Consider the following 16,611-nt stretch of genomic DNA (forward strand, 5'->3'; position numbering starts at 1 on the left):
GGGCTGATGAAAATGTTCTGCTACTAGAGAGTGGTGATGGTTGCACCACCTTGTGAATCTACTAAAACCACTGAACTGTCCAATTTAAAAGGATGCATTTTATGGTGTGTGAATTACATAATAAACTAAAAAAATGAAAGGAAAATGTTAAAGAGTAAATGCAACCTAGTCTGTACCTGCAAGGAGCTCCCGGTATTCTGGGGACAGCATTTTGGTCCAGGGGAGTGTCAGCCTTTGTTAGGTCCAGGGGGCAGGAGCCGTGATCGTTTTGTTTATCTTTGTAGCCCAGCAGCCAGCACAGTGCCTGGCTCCTAACGGGCTCTCAAAAAGTGCTTGTTGAATGAAAGATTGTGTTAAGTCCTCTGACAGCTATGGGGTCACAGAGGAGAAGCTAAAGATGCTCAGGAAAATCTAGGGTGCTCAGAAAAACCACAGGTTGTGACGTAGACAAGGCAGACCGTACCACGACACCACAAACATTTTCAAAGCCCTCACCAGTGATGAATCCACACAAACCCTGACTCCCCAAAGGTGCCTCCCTTTAGCCCATTGCCTACTCCACGTGTCTTGGGACCCCTTTCCTCCCAAATACCCACAAACTCCCTGAGGAAGCCTAAGCCAGTCTAGACCGGCTCTGCCCTGCCCAGGGAGCTCATGGTCTAGAGAAAGAGATGTATGTATGTGCTCGCACTCCTGCTTCTGATTGCAGTGTGCTGAGACGGAGCACAGAGGCCAGTGCCAAAGGCAGTGGAAGGAGCAGTTCGTTGGCCTGGGACAGAGGTGGGTCCCGGAAGGCTTCCCAGAGGAGGTGACATTTCAGCATGCGGAGCCTTGGAACACGAGGAATCGACTGACTATAAAACACGGCTTCTGGGTCAGTATGTCTCCACTGTTGCTTTCACAAATGGTTGTTCTTGTTCCTCCTTCCAAGGAGCGCTCCATAGATCCTTAGAGATAGCCTTTAATATCATCACCAAAGCCCCAGTAAGACCCCCAAGGTGACTCAACTGCCCAAAGGTAAGTGCCATAAAAAATGAAAACTACCTTCTGACTTCTCAAGCCAGCCAGAAAGAAGTGAATATTTTTTTTTCAAATCTGATTTCAAGCACCTTAAAATACTGGGCAGCTGTGGCTGGCAGTGGAGTGTCACTGACATGTGAGTGACTTGGCAGACAGCTCTCCATCACAAGCCCGAGCCCAGACGGGGAAGGAATCTGCAGGACTATGCACTGTGGTTTTGGCAGAACATTAGAGCAGGAAGAGCAAAGGATGTGCAGTCACACAAAGCTGGGGTGTGAAAAGCAGCCCTGCCGCTCACCAGCTGTGTCCTTTTAGGAAATATGAATTCTGAGCCTCAGCTGGCTCGTGTGTAATAGGGGGATATAATCCCCAGCTGCCTGGGTTGCTCTGAGAATTAAAAAGGATAACGTGTGTGAAGCATTCTGATCAATATCTGGCCAATAAGAGACCCTCAATAAATTGCAGGTATTATTTTCATCGTTATTAAAATTGTTAAAATCATAGAGACACCTTGAGCGTTCGGAAGATGTTGGAAATTAAGTTTCCATCCCCAAACTCCTCTCACCCTCCAGTTTGTCCTAAAACTTATTCAGAGAACAAACTGAGCTCTGGAATTTTATCCTGGGCCAAACTACCAGTGGAGTGTCTGTACTGTTTCCTAATGAGTATTTGTGATGAAGTCACTGAACCACAGAAACTGAATTAGAGACAGGGAAGCCCTTCCATCTTGTCTGGAAAACAAAACAACACAGAGACGGCCTCCATGGACGGACTGAGGATGAGAGATTTTGTCCGTAAAGTAACTCGACTTTTAAACTGAAATCTGATTTCAGCGCCATCTCTTGTCTTCAGCATTGCTTCGTGCACGTCTTTAAAGTAATACCAGGTAGATGTATAGACTCACATGATTTAAACAGAAAGAGAAAAAGAGAAGAAGGAGGAGGGGGTGGGGAGGGAGGTGAAAGGAAAGAGAGAGAAGGAATGCGGGAGGCACCGGCGCTGGTGTTTTTACGAACACCCCAGGTGATTCCAGGGTGCAGCCAGCGGCCCACTGGACGGTGCCAGCCCCTTACACTCTACCCTCTTGGTAGAATAGTACACAGGAAGTACTTGCTTCCTCGAGTCTCCCTACAGGCCTGGTTGGGTTTAATAAAACTGCACCAGCCCGACATTTATTGTACTTGATAGAAATGGCTGGAGGCCATGTGCTTATTGTAAAGCAGTAACTAGGAACGAGGAACCACAACAGAGCAAGGACAAGGCTGTGTCTTCGCCTCCACGTGAAGGAGGCGCCCAAGGCCTCAGGCCGGTGAGTGTGGCTGTTTAAACCCTGGCTGATTTGGCAGGGATTTCAGATATTTGCTGGACCCTCCAAGCTGCCGATCTGATCAGACACCGCATCCAAAGAAGTAAGTCAAACATTTTTTTTTTCTTAAGGATTTTTAAAGTATGGTTGTTTCTTTTCCGCTTTCTAGATGGCTGTTTTCAAGTTCTTTAGAGATGGGTCTTGGTTTCCCCTTTGTTCGTGTAACCACTAGATGGTGCACCTTACAAAATATTAGCTCTGAAGTGGGGGGGGGGTGGCATTTATCATGTTGCAGCAACTGGAAGGGAATCAGAGGTAAGGGTGCCAGATTTAGCAAATAAAAACTGCAGACTCGCAGTTAAGCTTGAATTTCAGATAGACAAATATTGCACGGGACACACTTACGCTAAAAAAATGACTCTTGTTTATCTGAAATTCAGATTTAACTGGGTGTCCTGTATTTCACCTGGCCATCTTCATCAGAAGGGACTTCAGGGAATAAGTGGATAATCTTGTGGCTCTCAGCTTTGTCAAACACTAGGATTTTGAAGGGATGGAGGGACTCAAAGCAATATGAAACCAGCCAGCAATTTTTACAGCGCAATCCCAACTATAGTGTGACGCTGTCTTCAGGGTCCGAAGCCCTAATGGTTAGTTAACCCTCGACTGCCTGGTTTGCTCTACATCATGGTATGTGTCCAGCTGTTCCTGCCTCTTACGTAACCAAGGCAAAGTTCTGGAATGTTCCAGCAAACTCTGTTGCTTTCTTTGGCTTGAATGTGGCCTTCCCCTAAGCCTCCTAGCTCTTTAAGTTGGACCTACATTACTTTGATACATACAGTCTTAATGTTCAACTTGACAGAGAATGGCATTAGTCATTTGTAAGAAAGGCAAGTTTTACACGTTGAAAAAGTTGGTGGCAGATTTAGAAAGGTTACTGCTATACCTCGTGCCCATAGCTGACATCCCCTGGCCAGTCTCAAGTTTAACACCTCATGGAGGAGAAATCAGGAACTTTATCTGCCTTCTGAGCTCTTCCTTGACACAAATTGCCCAAGTCTCCCTGCTTGACCACAAGCTTTCTACAGGAAGGGATCATCTTTGTCGCCTCCTGCACAGAGAAAAACTGAAGGGCAAATGTGAATTCACAGGCACTTGAGGTCCCCTGAATTGGTGTTGCACTCAATGCAATTTTCCAGACAGATGGGTTGTCCCAGTTGTGTTATCCATGCTGTGGCCCACCTGGTCTACCTGTATGACAGGTGGGTCCCCGAGGAGAAGGAGAGAGGGAAGGAAACGGAGAAGCTCAGTTTGTAAAAGTGAACTTGAGCCTTCCCGTTAAGAGCACAATCTCACATCTGATGAGTCTCTCCTGAGAGAGACAAGAAGGCTGATGGTCAGAAATGTGTCTCAGATCCACTGTTAGGATCTTTTCCCTTCCTCGCAAGATGACTACTGGCAGGAGGAAACACAGGGAAGAGCACAAAGACGGTACCACCCATTCTTTTTTTCCCACCCCCCCAACTCTTCCCCAGACCTATTTCTCTTAAGGAGCTTTATTGATATACAATTCACATACTTAAAGTGTACAATTCAGTGGTTTCTAGTAGATTCTCAGAGTTGTGCAACCATCACCACAGTCAATATTAGAACATTTGCATCACCCCAAAAAGAAACCCCTTACCCGTTAGCGCCCCTTGTCATGGCTCCCAAATCCCCCAGCCCTGAGCAACTACTCATCTACTTTCTGTCTCTAAATTGGCATATTCTGGACATTTCACTTACACAGAATCATATAATCTGCGGTCTTTTGGGTCTGGTTTCTTTCACTCAGCATAATATCCTCAAGGTCCATTCATGTTCTAGAATATGTCAGTACTTCATTCCTTTTTCTGCTGAAAAATATTCCTTTATATGGATATACCACATCTTATTTATCTGTTCATCTGTTGATGGACATTTGGTTTGTTTCCACCTCTTGGCTTTTGTGATTAATGCTGCCCTGAACCTTCACGTGCCAGTTCACAATCCATTCCTGACTCTGCTCCAGATCTTGCGAATACACTGAGAAGGGCCAACTCTCTTTCTTGCTTCTAGAAACTCATTCAATGTAGAGCCGTCCCATGGGGATGCTGAACAAGAACAAAAAGAGAATATTCATTCAGCTGGAGGAGAGGGGACCCCTGCGGACCAGGGACCTCTTCTTGGTAGATTCCCGACAACTTACGTGAGTTCATGGGCTCAGAGGAGTTTAGAGAAGATTGTGAGCTTTTCCATCTGTGGAATGGGTACATGATGCCTTTGCTTCCTCCCAGCAGTCCCTCATTAACATATCCACGTCTAGGAAAATTTGAGTCCAAAAGTAATACCATGGTTAGAGAGCCTCGTAAGAATGGTCAGACAGTGACATGTTTGAGACATTTCTGCTCTCTGAGCTCAACACATGGATAAGGCTGAACAAGAAAAGAGCCTGCATTTTTCAGATTTTCCTCACAACACTCAGGCATAATTGTCCTGGAGCGGAAGCCGAGCTCTCCCCCTTGGGAGGGGGGAAGAGGACTCAAGATCGACTGGAGTGAGTCACCCTTACTCCCCTGACGAGAGGTTCCCACCCCGGAACTCTGCCCATCTGCCTGGATTCATTCCACACGCCTTACCGAGCACCTTTGCGCACCAGGTGCTGCAGATAAAAATACCGCATCACTTTGCAAGTGAGGACACTGAGACCTGGAGTTCCCCAGACAGCCTAGCCAGCCGTGTGGCAGAAACTTCACCTAAGCAGGCAGATTACAGAGAAGCCATTACAGAAACCTCATTCATGATTAAAATGCAGTCCCTACTCTCAAGGAGATTACAATCTAGCAAGCAGAACAGTAAATAAACAAAAAATTAAATAGAGACAGATTGGTACTAGAGGTGAGAAACAGAGAAACCCAGGGGTGAAACCAAGGGGGTGCAAACCATTGGTGGGGAGGAGGGGAACACAGGTGGTCACGGACGTTTCCCCCGAGATGGTGAGGTAGGAAAGCCAAGGAAGAAGCTAGCAGGGAAAGGAGGGGGAGAAGGGTTTCCTTGTGGAGAGAGAACAGCAGATACAAAGTCTCCAAAGACCTTTTTTTTTTCTGGTGTATATATATATTTATAGAAGTGTAGTCAGTTTACAGTGTTGTGTCCATTTCTGGTGTACAGCACAATGCTTCAGTCATACGTGAACATACATATATTCAATTTCATATTCTTTTTCACCTTAGGTTACTACAAGACACTGAATATAGTTCCCTGTGCTATACAGGATGAACTTATTGTAAAGAGCTTTAAGAAGTCTGTAGAAGAGCGATGATTGGAGCAGAGGGTATGAGCAGCCACCCAAAGTGGTGGCAGATGGGCAGGGGTCAGTAACAAAGGGACCTTCATAATCACCCCGTAAGCTGGATTTCATTCTGAAACTTACAGGGAGTCACTGGAGGATTTTAAACTGAGGGAGGAAGGTAATCTCAAACTTTACCAAGTTTGCTTGAGCAACATTGTGGAGCGTGGACTGGAAGGGGCACAGGCAGAAGCTGAAAGCACTCACAAACGTCTTCCAAACCCGCTGCGGTCGGCACTGGTGTTGTCCAGGGAAGACGCACTGCTCTCGGGTGGCGTGTCTTCCCGGGTCGGCCCCGTCTTCTTCTTCTTGTCCTCGCCTTGTTGGAGTAGACTGCCATGTAAAAATCCTAAGACAACTTGCCTTATAGGTAAAATTTCTGAGTTCTTGTGAGTCTGAAATGTATTATGTCATCACTCTTCTGTTTTTTTAATTGAAGTATAGTCGATTTACAATGTCGTGTTAGTTTCTGGTGAGCAGCATAGTGATTCAGTTATACATACATATATATATTCCTTTTCATATTCTTTTTCATTATAGGCCATTACAAGGTATTGAATATAGTTCCCTGTGCTATTCAGTAGGACTTTGTTGTTTATCTATTTTATATTCAGTAGTTTATATCTGCAAATCTCAAACTCCCAATTTATCCCTCCCCACCCCCTTTTGCTTCTGGTAACCATAAATTTGTTTTCTATGTCTGTGAATCTGTTTTGTAAATAAGTTCATTTGTGTCTTTTTTTTTTTTTAAGATTCCACATATAGGTGATATCCAATGGTATTTTTCTTTCTCTGTCTGACTTCACTTAGTATGACAATCTCCAGGTCCATCCATAGTTGCTGCAAATGGCATCATTAGAGAGAACTGCCCTCAGAACTTCGTAGGCATTGTTCTGTTGTCTCGGGGCGATTCCAGTCTCCTTCTCTTCCCTTTGACCTCACATTCCAAAAGATTACCGTGTGCTTCTCATCTTTTTGAGTATTAACTTTAAGTCTACCGGCCTTCTCGTTGTTCCTTGAATATATCAAGCTTTTATCTACTGACTTGTTTCTTCTTCCTGAGATTTTCTTTCCCAGCTCTGCTCATGGCTGGCATCATTTCATTAATCAGATCTGAGCTCAAATGTCAGCTCTGAGAGGCCCTTCCCTTACCAACCTAGGCAAACTAGCAAATACTAGATATGCAAAAAAAGTATCAGATTAATTAAAAAGTGTTATTACTTAATTCTGACTAGGAATCTGTGGGAATATTTCAGAAAGGAGTTGGTATTTGAGCTAGGCCAAATTTGCAATCTAATTCATTTTCCACTGGCTGTACATAATGGGAAAAAAATGAATCTCAAATTCCTACCTCGTACAATACACAAAAATTTATTCAGATGCCTTATAAATCTAAATGTAAAAGAGAACCTGATAAATATTCTAGAATAAAACGTATGGATAGAAGTTTCTCAAACAGAACACAAAAAGCGTTAACCATTAAAATGAAACAATAAACCAGACTAGATTAAAATTAAAAACTTCCATTCATCAAAAGACACCATTAAGAGAGTGAAAAGGCAATGAGAAAAGATATTTGCAATATACAATACACAAAGGACTCATTTTTAGAATATACAAAGAACTTTCACACTGAAGAAAAAGAAGGAAGACAACTCAATACAAAAGTAGGCAAAAGATTTGAACAGACGCTGCACAAAAGACGATATCCAAGTGGCCAACAAACATGAAAATGATGCTCAAGTTTACTCTTCATCAAAGAAATGCAAAGTAAAAGCGCAATGCAGTACCACTCTGCATTCAGTCTCAGTCCATTTGGGCTGCTGTAACAAAATATGATGGACTGAGTGGCTTATAAATCACAGAAATGTTTTTCTCACAGTTCTGGAGGCTGGGAAGTCCCACAGTCTAGGCTCAGATTTGGTGTCTGACAAAGCTCCACTTTCTAGTCCATAGACTGTGCTTTCTAGCTGTAACCACACCGCTAGAAGGGATAAAGGATCTCCCTGGGGCCTCTTTTAAAAGGGCAGTAATCTCATTCACGAGGACTCTGCCCTCCCAACCTAATCACCTCCTAAAGGCCCCACCTCTAACCACCATCACATAGGGGATTAGGTTTCAACATATGAATTTTGGGGAGACACAAACATTCAGGCCATAACATTCACCAAAATGGCTAAAATGAAAAAAAGAGAAATGATAACAAATGTGGGCAAGTGTTTGGAGCATCTCAGATTCACATATTCTGTGGTAGGGACGTGTATTTATCAACCCGTTTGGAAGTAGCCACTATAGCTAAACATATGCATATCCCATGACTTAGCAATTCCACTCCTGGGTAAATACCCAACAGAATTGTGTACATATGTTCTTTTTATGATGTTCATCAAAAGATATTTACCAAAAGGATGTTTGCAGCAGCACTGTTAGTATTAGCCTAAAATAGGAAAAAAAACCAAAATATTCCTCAACAGTAGAATGGATAAATAAATTGTGGTATCGTCATAAAATGGAATATTATTTAGCAATGAGATGTGAAAATTAATAAAGGGAAACCTCATAAAAATGGAGTCAGGAGGCCGGAAGGAGAGGCTTCATCTGCATACCTCTTCTTGTCAATACATTTTCCAACAGTTGAAAAGATGTATTTTGCATCTCCAGCAGGAAGTGGCACCACGTTACCACCACCAGCAGGAGAAAGAAAGATTTTCTCCTTGCCTGGCAACAGCTCAGCCAATAAAAAGCCATTACTTTGAACTCCCAGTTTCCTCTGATAGACTTTTTGTTTATAACAACTTCTTCCCCTTCCCCTCTGTAACACTATTTCCTCTCCTTTGCTTCCTTGGACTTGCATGTGGTTTACCATTGTTGCGTGCCCCAAACTGCAATTCTTTGTTGCACCTGAATAAACCTGTTTTGCTGGTAAAATAACTAGCCATTTTATTGATTTAGGTTAACAGAGAATAAATGAACTATTGTTATGTGTGAAACATGAATGAACCTCTTAAAACATATATTTAGTAAAGGAAGGAATACACAAGAGGTTTTATATTCTATGATTCCATTTATTAAAAATTCAAAAACAAGCAAAACTAATCTGTGGGTTTTTAAAAGTCAATATATTAGTTTTGTAATTAGTAATGTTTTAGCTTTTGATCTGGGTGCTGATTACACAGCTGTATTCACTATGTGAAAATTCACCAATAGGTATACTTAATGATTTGTGCACTTTCCTATATGTATGTTCTATTTCAATTACAAGTTTGCCAAAGAACCATTGTGGGGTTTAAATAAGATCTCAATGCCTATTACATGCACCCATTAAATGTTTATTATTAAATTTCATCATATAAACAGTGACCAGTGACCATGATGAGCTAAAGTGAGACACTCATTTAAATTAAAAAGAAGTAAATTTTTTAAAAATTGGGTCATACCGACTAGGATGGCAAACAAACAAACAAAGCTAGAAAATAAGTGTTGACAAGGATGTAGAGAAATTGGAAACCTTGTGCAATGATGATGAGAATGTAAAATGGTGCAGCCACTATGGAAAATGGATCGCAATTCCCCCCAAAATTAAACATGAAATTAGCATTATGATCCAGCAAGCCCACTTCAGAGTATATACTCAAAATTTAAAGCAGGAATTTGAACAGGTATTTGTACACCAAAGTTCAAAGTAGGATTATTCATAATAGCCAAAAGGTGGAAACAACCCAGATGTTCATCAGTTAATGAATGGATAAACAAAATGTGATACGCATATACAATGGAATATTATTCACCTTAAGAAGGAATGAAATTCTAACGTATGCTACATGGATGAATCTTGAAGGCATTATGCTAAATGAAATAAGCAAGACACAAAAGAACAAATATTGTTACTAAAAAAAAAAAAAAATCCTCTCCCCACTGCTCTGCAACATTACCTTTGTCATAAATTAATAAGTTAAGTGACCTGTATGTGTTAGTCTGGTTCTAGATTATTCTAATCTGTAAATCTATTTGTCTATCCTTGAGCCAAAATACCACACTGTCTGAGTTACTGCAGCTTTCCAGTAGGGCATGTTATATGGTGGTACACGATCCTTCTTGCTCTGTTCTTCTTCAAGATTGTCTTGGCTATTCTTGGCCCTTTGTATTCCATGTATATCTCAGACTCACTCTGCTTATCAATGTTTATTGTTTAAAAGCATGCTGGGATTTTATTAGGATTGCATTGAATCTATTCATCAACTTGAGGAGAATAACAACCCTTTGAATTAGGAACTATTATTATCCTCATTATCAAGATGAGAAAACTGAGGTTTGGAGAGCTTAAGTAACTTGTCCAAGGTCACATGGCCAGGATCTAAACCCAATGCTGCACTTCACCATGTTGACTTCAGAGCATGCACACTGAACCATTCCTTCCAAGTAAACCGAAGTATCTCTATTACTTATACCACTAAACAGATATGAAGCCTCTGAGGACAGAGATTATGTCATCCACGTTTGGATCTCCTTAGCTTCTAGACAGTGCCCAGGACAAAGGAACTGCTCAATAAATGTTTATTAAGTGATTTGTTAAATGAGTGAATGAGCAAGAGAGGGAATCACTAGCTTCTGAGAACATAATCATATGCTGACAGCTAAATATATTTGTATTTGCTCCTTAGATACAAACCTCTGAAATAAACAAACATCAATTAAGGCAAAATTTTGTTTTATTACATTTTAACCCCTAAGAGCCCGGGTCTTACCACAGTAAATCAGATCCAGTGTAGAATTTTGCCCCTGAGGAAGACATCAAAGGACAAGGGTTGGTTGGGAACACTCATTATCCTTCACGTCCACCTAACTGCTATCTGATTTCCTCTAAGCATCTATCCAGCTTGCCTCATTTTGATCCACCTGCCACGACTGAATTGGAATAACAGCCGGAGAGCCTTGTGATCAACACTGCTCGGTACCCGGGAAGTTGGTTGGATATGGGCTGCTCTGCATCACTTCTCCTCCCCAACAGCACCCTAGTTTCCTTGATTGGAATCGTCTCTTCTGCACCAAGCATAGTCTGTGGTCTTACTTGCTCTGAATCATGAGGTGGGCAGGTGACCCAAGCTTGACCAGTCTGATGTTCCTTCCCTGGGACTGGAATTTTGAGCAAAAAGCAAATAAGCAGCGATTGGCTGCAGCGTCAAACTACCCTGGCCGGCACTAACCAGGCAGCTCCTCTGAGAAGATCCCTGCTGAGGTTTCCCAACCGTGGCTCCCAGTCTTCTTCAAGGGGGCTCCAGTAGCCTTCCAATAAACTTCTTTTCTGCTTAAGTTAGTTTGAGTTGCAACCAAAAGATTCCTAACTGGTACCAAATCTAATGCCCGAAGTGGGATGTTGCAAGGCTAAGCAGAGACATTTGGGTGAAGGGAAAGAATTGACATGAGAATTCAGTCATTCTTCTTCATATTATAGTAAACTGGTGAGGGGGCCAGGTATAGCTCAGTGGTAGATCATGTGCTTAGTATGCACAAAGTCCTGGATTCAATCCTCAATATCTCCATTAAAAAAAAAATCTATATAGTAAACAGCTGGTTAATCTGTTGCCTATTAAGCTTTGAGACTCAGACTGTGTGCTTCTTGAGGCTTTAACATGAAAGGACATTGTAAGAAAATTCCGAATTCTGGAGTATTCTGATAACTTCTTCAGCAAGGTCTTTCAAGAAAGATCGGATTAAACTGAACCTGATCCATTCAAAAGTAAGAGAGGGAAGATCCCTGAGTCTCATTATTATCCATGGCATTAGCCAGAAGCAAGTAAACCGGAATCCCATTGACTTTTTAAGGACATCATCTTGCCAAAGAAACCTCAAACCTGGCCCACCATGGTCTGTGAGAGTGATCTCCAGGCCCCCAACCTCACATCACAGGAAGAGAGCTGCTAAAACAGTGCAGCCCGCAGAAAGGGCTTCCTTTGTGTTGGTATCGCAGTATCACGTACACATACACAGCGTATGCGGAGAGAGCTGATGGCTACTCTAAAGCTTTATTAAGTTACACAGTCTTATATAGCAAAGAAGAATGATAAGGGAAATGGTTAACAGGCAGTGTCTGGCTCAAGGTCAGAAGACCCTTTATGTTTTGGTAAATCATGTTTGTGTTGGCACCAGCGAGCCTTACAGCTTATCAGGGCAGAAGGTATGAGAAACAGCTGCTTAACAACATTCTTCTTGGACTCAGGCGGCTGTGCCTGTCTTAGGTTGTCCCCCTCTGGGGATCTTACCCATCATTGGCTAACCAGCTTTCTCACCTCTGAGTCTGCAGCTTTTTAAAACTTGTTTACCATTCCAGCCCAAGGCTTGTTCCTTTGTTCCCACAGTCGGGGGGCTACACTCTGCAATGTGCATGTCATATGGTCCACGAGGGACAATCCACAAGAGGGATTTTCCCAAAGAGACAAGCATGGGCCACAGAGGGCAGAAGGCAAAGGGGAGCCTTCCGTAAGGTAGGAGTGGGGAAGACATCTACTCCCTGCCGGGGCGGGATCCGTGTGATTTCTGGTAGAATATGACATGGGCTATGGAGGGGTGACCACTGAGAGTTGGTGCCTGTTCTTTTCTTTTCCAAGTGGAAGTTTTTTACTGCAATTACGCTGTCCTCTCTCCATTACAGTCTACTGAGTACATAACAGTGATTAAATTTACCATTTAGCCTCACTGGACCACACAAGACCATAAGAGCTCTATTTATGAGGCTCTGTTCCACGAACAAGACTATCTTGTCTCTGTTGGGAAAAGAGGTTGCCTGTGTTTACGTAAAGGGTGGGTATTTTTGAAGGTATATTTATGGGGATATAGATGCGTGTGGATATTGGGTAGTTAAAGGATGTGGACTGTACTGGATAGATGTTTTTGCAACTCAGCATCCACTCACTTTTCTTCTGATAAAATAACTCATCCAGATGTGCTTTGGTTAGCATCGTGATCCTGCCCCTAGATCTAGGGGGTGGGCCTTGATCCTCTAAAGCCAGTCAGCATGTCTCATCACCTGGCTATGTAAAGAGAGCCAATGAAATCTGACATCTATGCTAAGTCTGGAAAGAGAAGAGCTCCTCACCCCTCTCTCTCCATCTCTCTTCAATGGAAGTTACTGGAAAGAGGATCTCCCTTCCTCTGGATGGCGTCTTGTTAAGACGTGAGACTTGGGGTTGCTGTGGGAGATGGGGAGGAGCTGGCCCTTGGCGACACGATTTGAATCTAATCCTCACCTGAATCAGTCCCACCTCAGCCCTGTTCAGTTAGGGAAGTAGAATTTCCCCATGTGACTTAAGCCAGTTTGAGTTAGGTTCTCTGTCACTTGCAGCAGAAGGGGTTCTAACAGGCACATTCATGGGGTTGGTACGTTTACCTTTTAATCATAAAACTTGTTATTTATCAAGAGCTTTGTGGTTTACAAAGCATTTGCACAGACAGACCTCTTGATCTTGTCATCTCCCCTGTAAGACAGGCAGACCTTATATTAGCATCCTCCTTTTACTAGATGAGGAACCTAGGATGGAGAGATTCCACTTTGCCCAAAGACACCCAGCCAGTGATTAAAGGAACTGGAGCTTGGACCCAGGTCTGACTCCAGGAAAAAGTTCTCCTGCGGCAGTGGGGGTTGCTCAGAAGCCATCACAAAACGTAGCAAGTAAAACAAGATAGACACGCACTCAATCTGCCTGATCTCTTCACCTCACATTCTCAACAGCGGTGCCTTGGTGTCAGTTCCTGAGTCCTGGTACACTTGCTTCTGCGGGAGGGGAAATGACTCCGTTTGAGATATCTCTGGTGCAGTCAAGCGGGAGGTCATTTTCCCTTGTGGTTTCATTGATTTTATGACAAGGGAGTCTGTGATCTTAGTTGGAAATATTTATACTTCAAGGAGAGAACCTCGGGGGACTCAGTCGTGTCTGTAGGCCAGTCACTCCCAGGGACCTTCTTAATTTAGGGATTCCTCCCTGCCCCCGCCTCCTCTGTCTGTCTTCCTTTACACAGGGTGGGGCCTCGTGAGTGATGTATTCTTGAGACTGGAGCTCCAGATCCCACGTGGAGGAGTAAATTACAAGTGAATGCACCTCCAGGATGGGGCAGCCTCCCTTGCCCTGGCGGGACTTCAAAGCTTCCTGAAAATTCCCCAAGGAGAACAGCCAGTCTCTGTGGGGCTCCGTGCCATCCTCTAATGGCTCTGTTGGACACCTGCAAGGATTCTCCAAGATCTGCAGGCTTCACTCATTTGTTTCCACACTGTTCTCAGGCAGCTAGCCACGCCCCTTGGCAGAAGGAGACACCAAGACACAGGGAGGCTGAGGTTGTAACCTGCAGATGTCGGTCTGGGATGCCATCATCTACCCGCCTAGGAAAGGAAGGATTGTGTCTTGTCTATCTTTGAATTCTCATCTCTAGCACATATTATGGCAATAGCTGGGACTCAATACCTTTTTGTGGAAAGAGTGGACGATTTTGCTATCCTGGTCTTTATGTCAAATTTGATTCAAGACATGTCTTGAAATCAGACCCTCCGGCCCCAGTCAAGCCTTCAGATGACTGCAACCCAGCCAACATCTTGACTGCAATCTCACGAGAGACCCTGACCCAGGGAAGGAGCACTGCAGCCTTGGGAATCCAGTCTTGGAGCCAAACATCCACAGTCCTGGTGGGCCCTAGCGCTCACATGCGAGGTGCAGAAGCAGGCTGTGCCACGTCCTCTGTTGTCAGAAACTCGATCTGCGTGCTGTGGACCAATTCCACCAGGTCTGAGGACACCACAGAGACAGCAAAAAGACACTTGGCCTGAGGGAAAGGGCCGTACACAGAGGCTTCGGGCAGCCACTCCGTGTGTCCTGAGGGGAACCTCCATGCCTGGGCTACCCTTGTGTGGGGACAAACTACAAGGCTGTGCACAGGCAGACTTGACGGTGACTTGAAGGCTGGGGAAATGCCCTGTGCAGTGGCTGGGATTTGTTGAGGGGTCAAGAGCTTGACCCAAATCGAGGGACTTTATGGGAACGATGCCAAGAGTTTGCAGCCTCGTTGGGTGGCCCTATTTGAAACAGTCTTCTCTCTGCCCTTCCATTTCTTCATTGCCAAGTCAGGCATCCTTGTATCTCCCTTTGCAGGGTCTCCAGGGCCAGGCTTGCCAATTCGGAGCAGAATGGAAAGTGCCCCCCAGGGGGCTAATTTTGTTTTTCCTCCTGGAAGGAAGCACTTCTGACTTGAAATGAGCAAATTTCCTTGCCCATTAAAAAAAAAACAGCATGCAGATACTCCCTTGGGTTGACAGGTCTACCTGATTTGTCATTGGCATTTAGGGATCATGCAGGACATTTACAGTATTTTTGTTTGTCTGGGACTTAGGGGGGTTTCCTGGGATATGGGGCTTTCAGTGTTAAAACAGGGATAGGTCTGGGCAAATAGGACATCTATTGCCATTTAGATAAGTGGGAAGCCAGGTAAATATAGATGGTTTTTCTTTAATAAAAAATTGATGATAATATTTATCACTTACATTCAGGAGAACATACCTTTTTTCTTTTTTAAAACTTTCCAGACGGAGGATATAGTCCAAGTGGTAGAGTGCATACTTAGCATGCACAAGGTCCTGAGTTCAATCCCCAGTACCTCTTCTTAAAAAAAAAAAAAAAAAATCATAAAACCTAATTACCTTCCCCTGCCAAAAAATAAAATAAAATAAAACTTTCCAAAGTTTTTATTTTTAAAAAATACCAAACTGCAAAAAGTTGAAAAAAATAATTTGATGAGCAGCCTTCTCCTAGATTCACAAATCATTCACCTTTGTGACATTGGCATGTTCTGTCTGTCTTCTATTTATCTACTTGTATTTTTTTTTTTTTTTTTTTTTTTTGCTAAATGACTTGAAAGTAAGTTATAGATATTGTGAAATTATGTCCCTAACTACTTAGTATACATCCAGGAGAACGTATCTTAATAAGAAATCAAACCCTTGGTACTGAATTTCTTCAGGACAGTCCAGCGCTCTTTCCGGCGGAAGGACCGAGTTCTGCTGCCGAGACTTGTCCTCTCTGCCTCAGAGTCGGTTTCTGTTAGCCGCACTTGCGGATGATAACTCACCGGGAGGACTGTGCTTTTTCTAGAAAGACAAGTAAGGTGAGAAGTAGGTTATTCTGTGGGTAAACATGCCTGCGAGGGAGAAAGCTGTTTAATTTAAATGCAAGCAAGGCTCTCCAAGGGACACCTGATTTTTATGGGCTTGCATTCTTCTCGAATACGATTATCAGGCTACAAAATTTATTGTGCAAGAAAAGTGACTTTTTTTTTTAAAGCGCTTAGCCCCATTTCTGTTAGGAGTGTTTGTTGTATGTCTCCGTGGTATCGTGGCAGTGGGAACTTGATCATAGCCAATTCTAGGGTCCTCATCTTTTCTTCAAGGTTGCGTCTAAGTTCAGGGCAGGGGAGGGGGTGGTGTTAAGGTGCAGGGCAAGGGTGGGGGCGGTGCCCTCTGTTACTGAGAGCAAATACTTTTCGAGCACTTGTGCCGCATTCTCTCTGTTTATCTCACATCAGTACTGATCTGTGCTATTTTTAATCCCCATTTTACACTTGAGGCACAGAGAAGAGACTTCCACCAGGTTGACACAGCTAGTAAGAGGCAGAGCTGAGGTTTGAAACCCCAGGGCTTGATTCTAGAGGCAGCCCACCAAGGGGCATCCGTTAATGTCGATGGCTCGCTGTTCCCTGACCCAGGCCCTCTGGAAGGAGCAGTGAGACGAGCAGAGCAGACAGAGTCCTCTGCCCTGGAGGAGCCCCCACCCTGGCCTCTGTGCCCCGCCGCCTGTTTTCAGCAGCCTTGAGCCATCATCCCCTCCCTACTTGGTCCTGAGGCAGCATTTTCTCTCATTTTCCCCCTAGAGGCCTTCAGGCC

This window comes from Camelus ferus, chromosome 16, assembly GCF_009834535.1.
Source record: "Camelus ferus isolate YT-003-E chromosome 16, BCGSAC_Cfer_1.0, whole genome shotgun sequence".
Taxonomy (NCBI): domain Eukaryota; kingdom Metazoa; phylum Chordata; class Mammalia; order Artiodactyla; family Camelidae; genus Camelus; species Camelus ferus.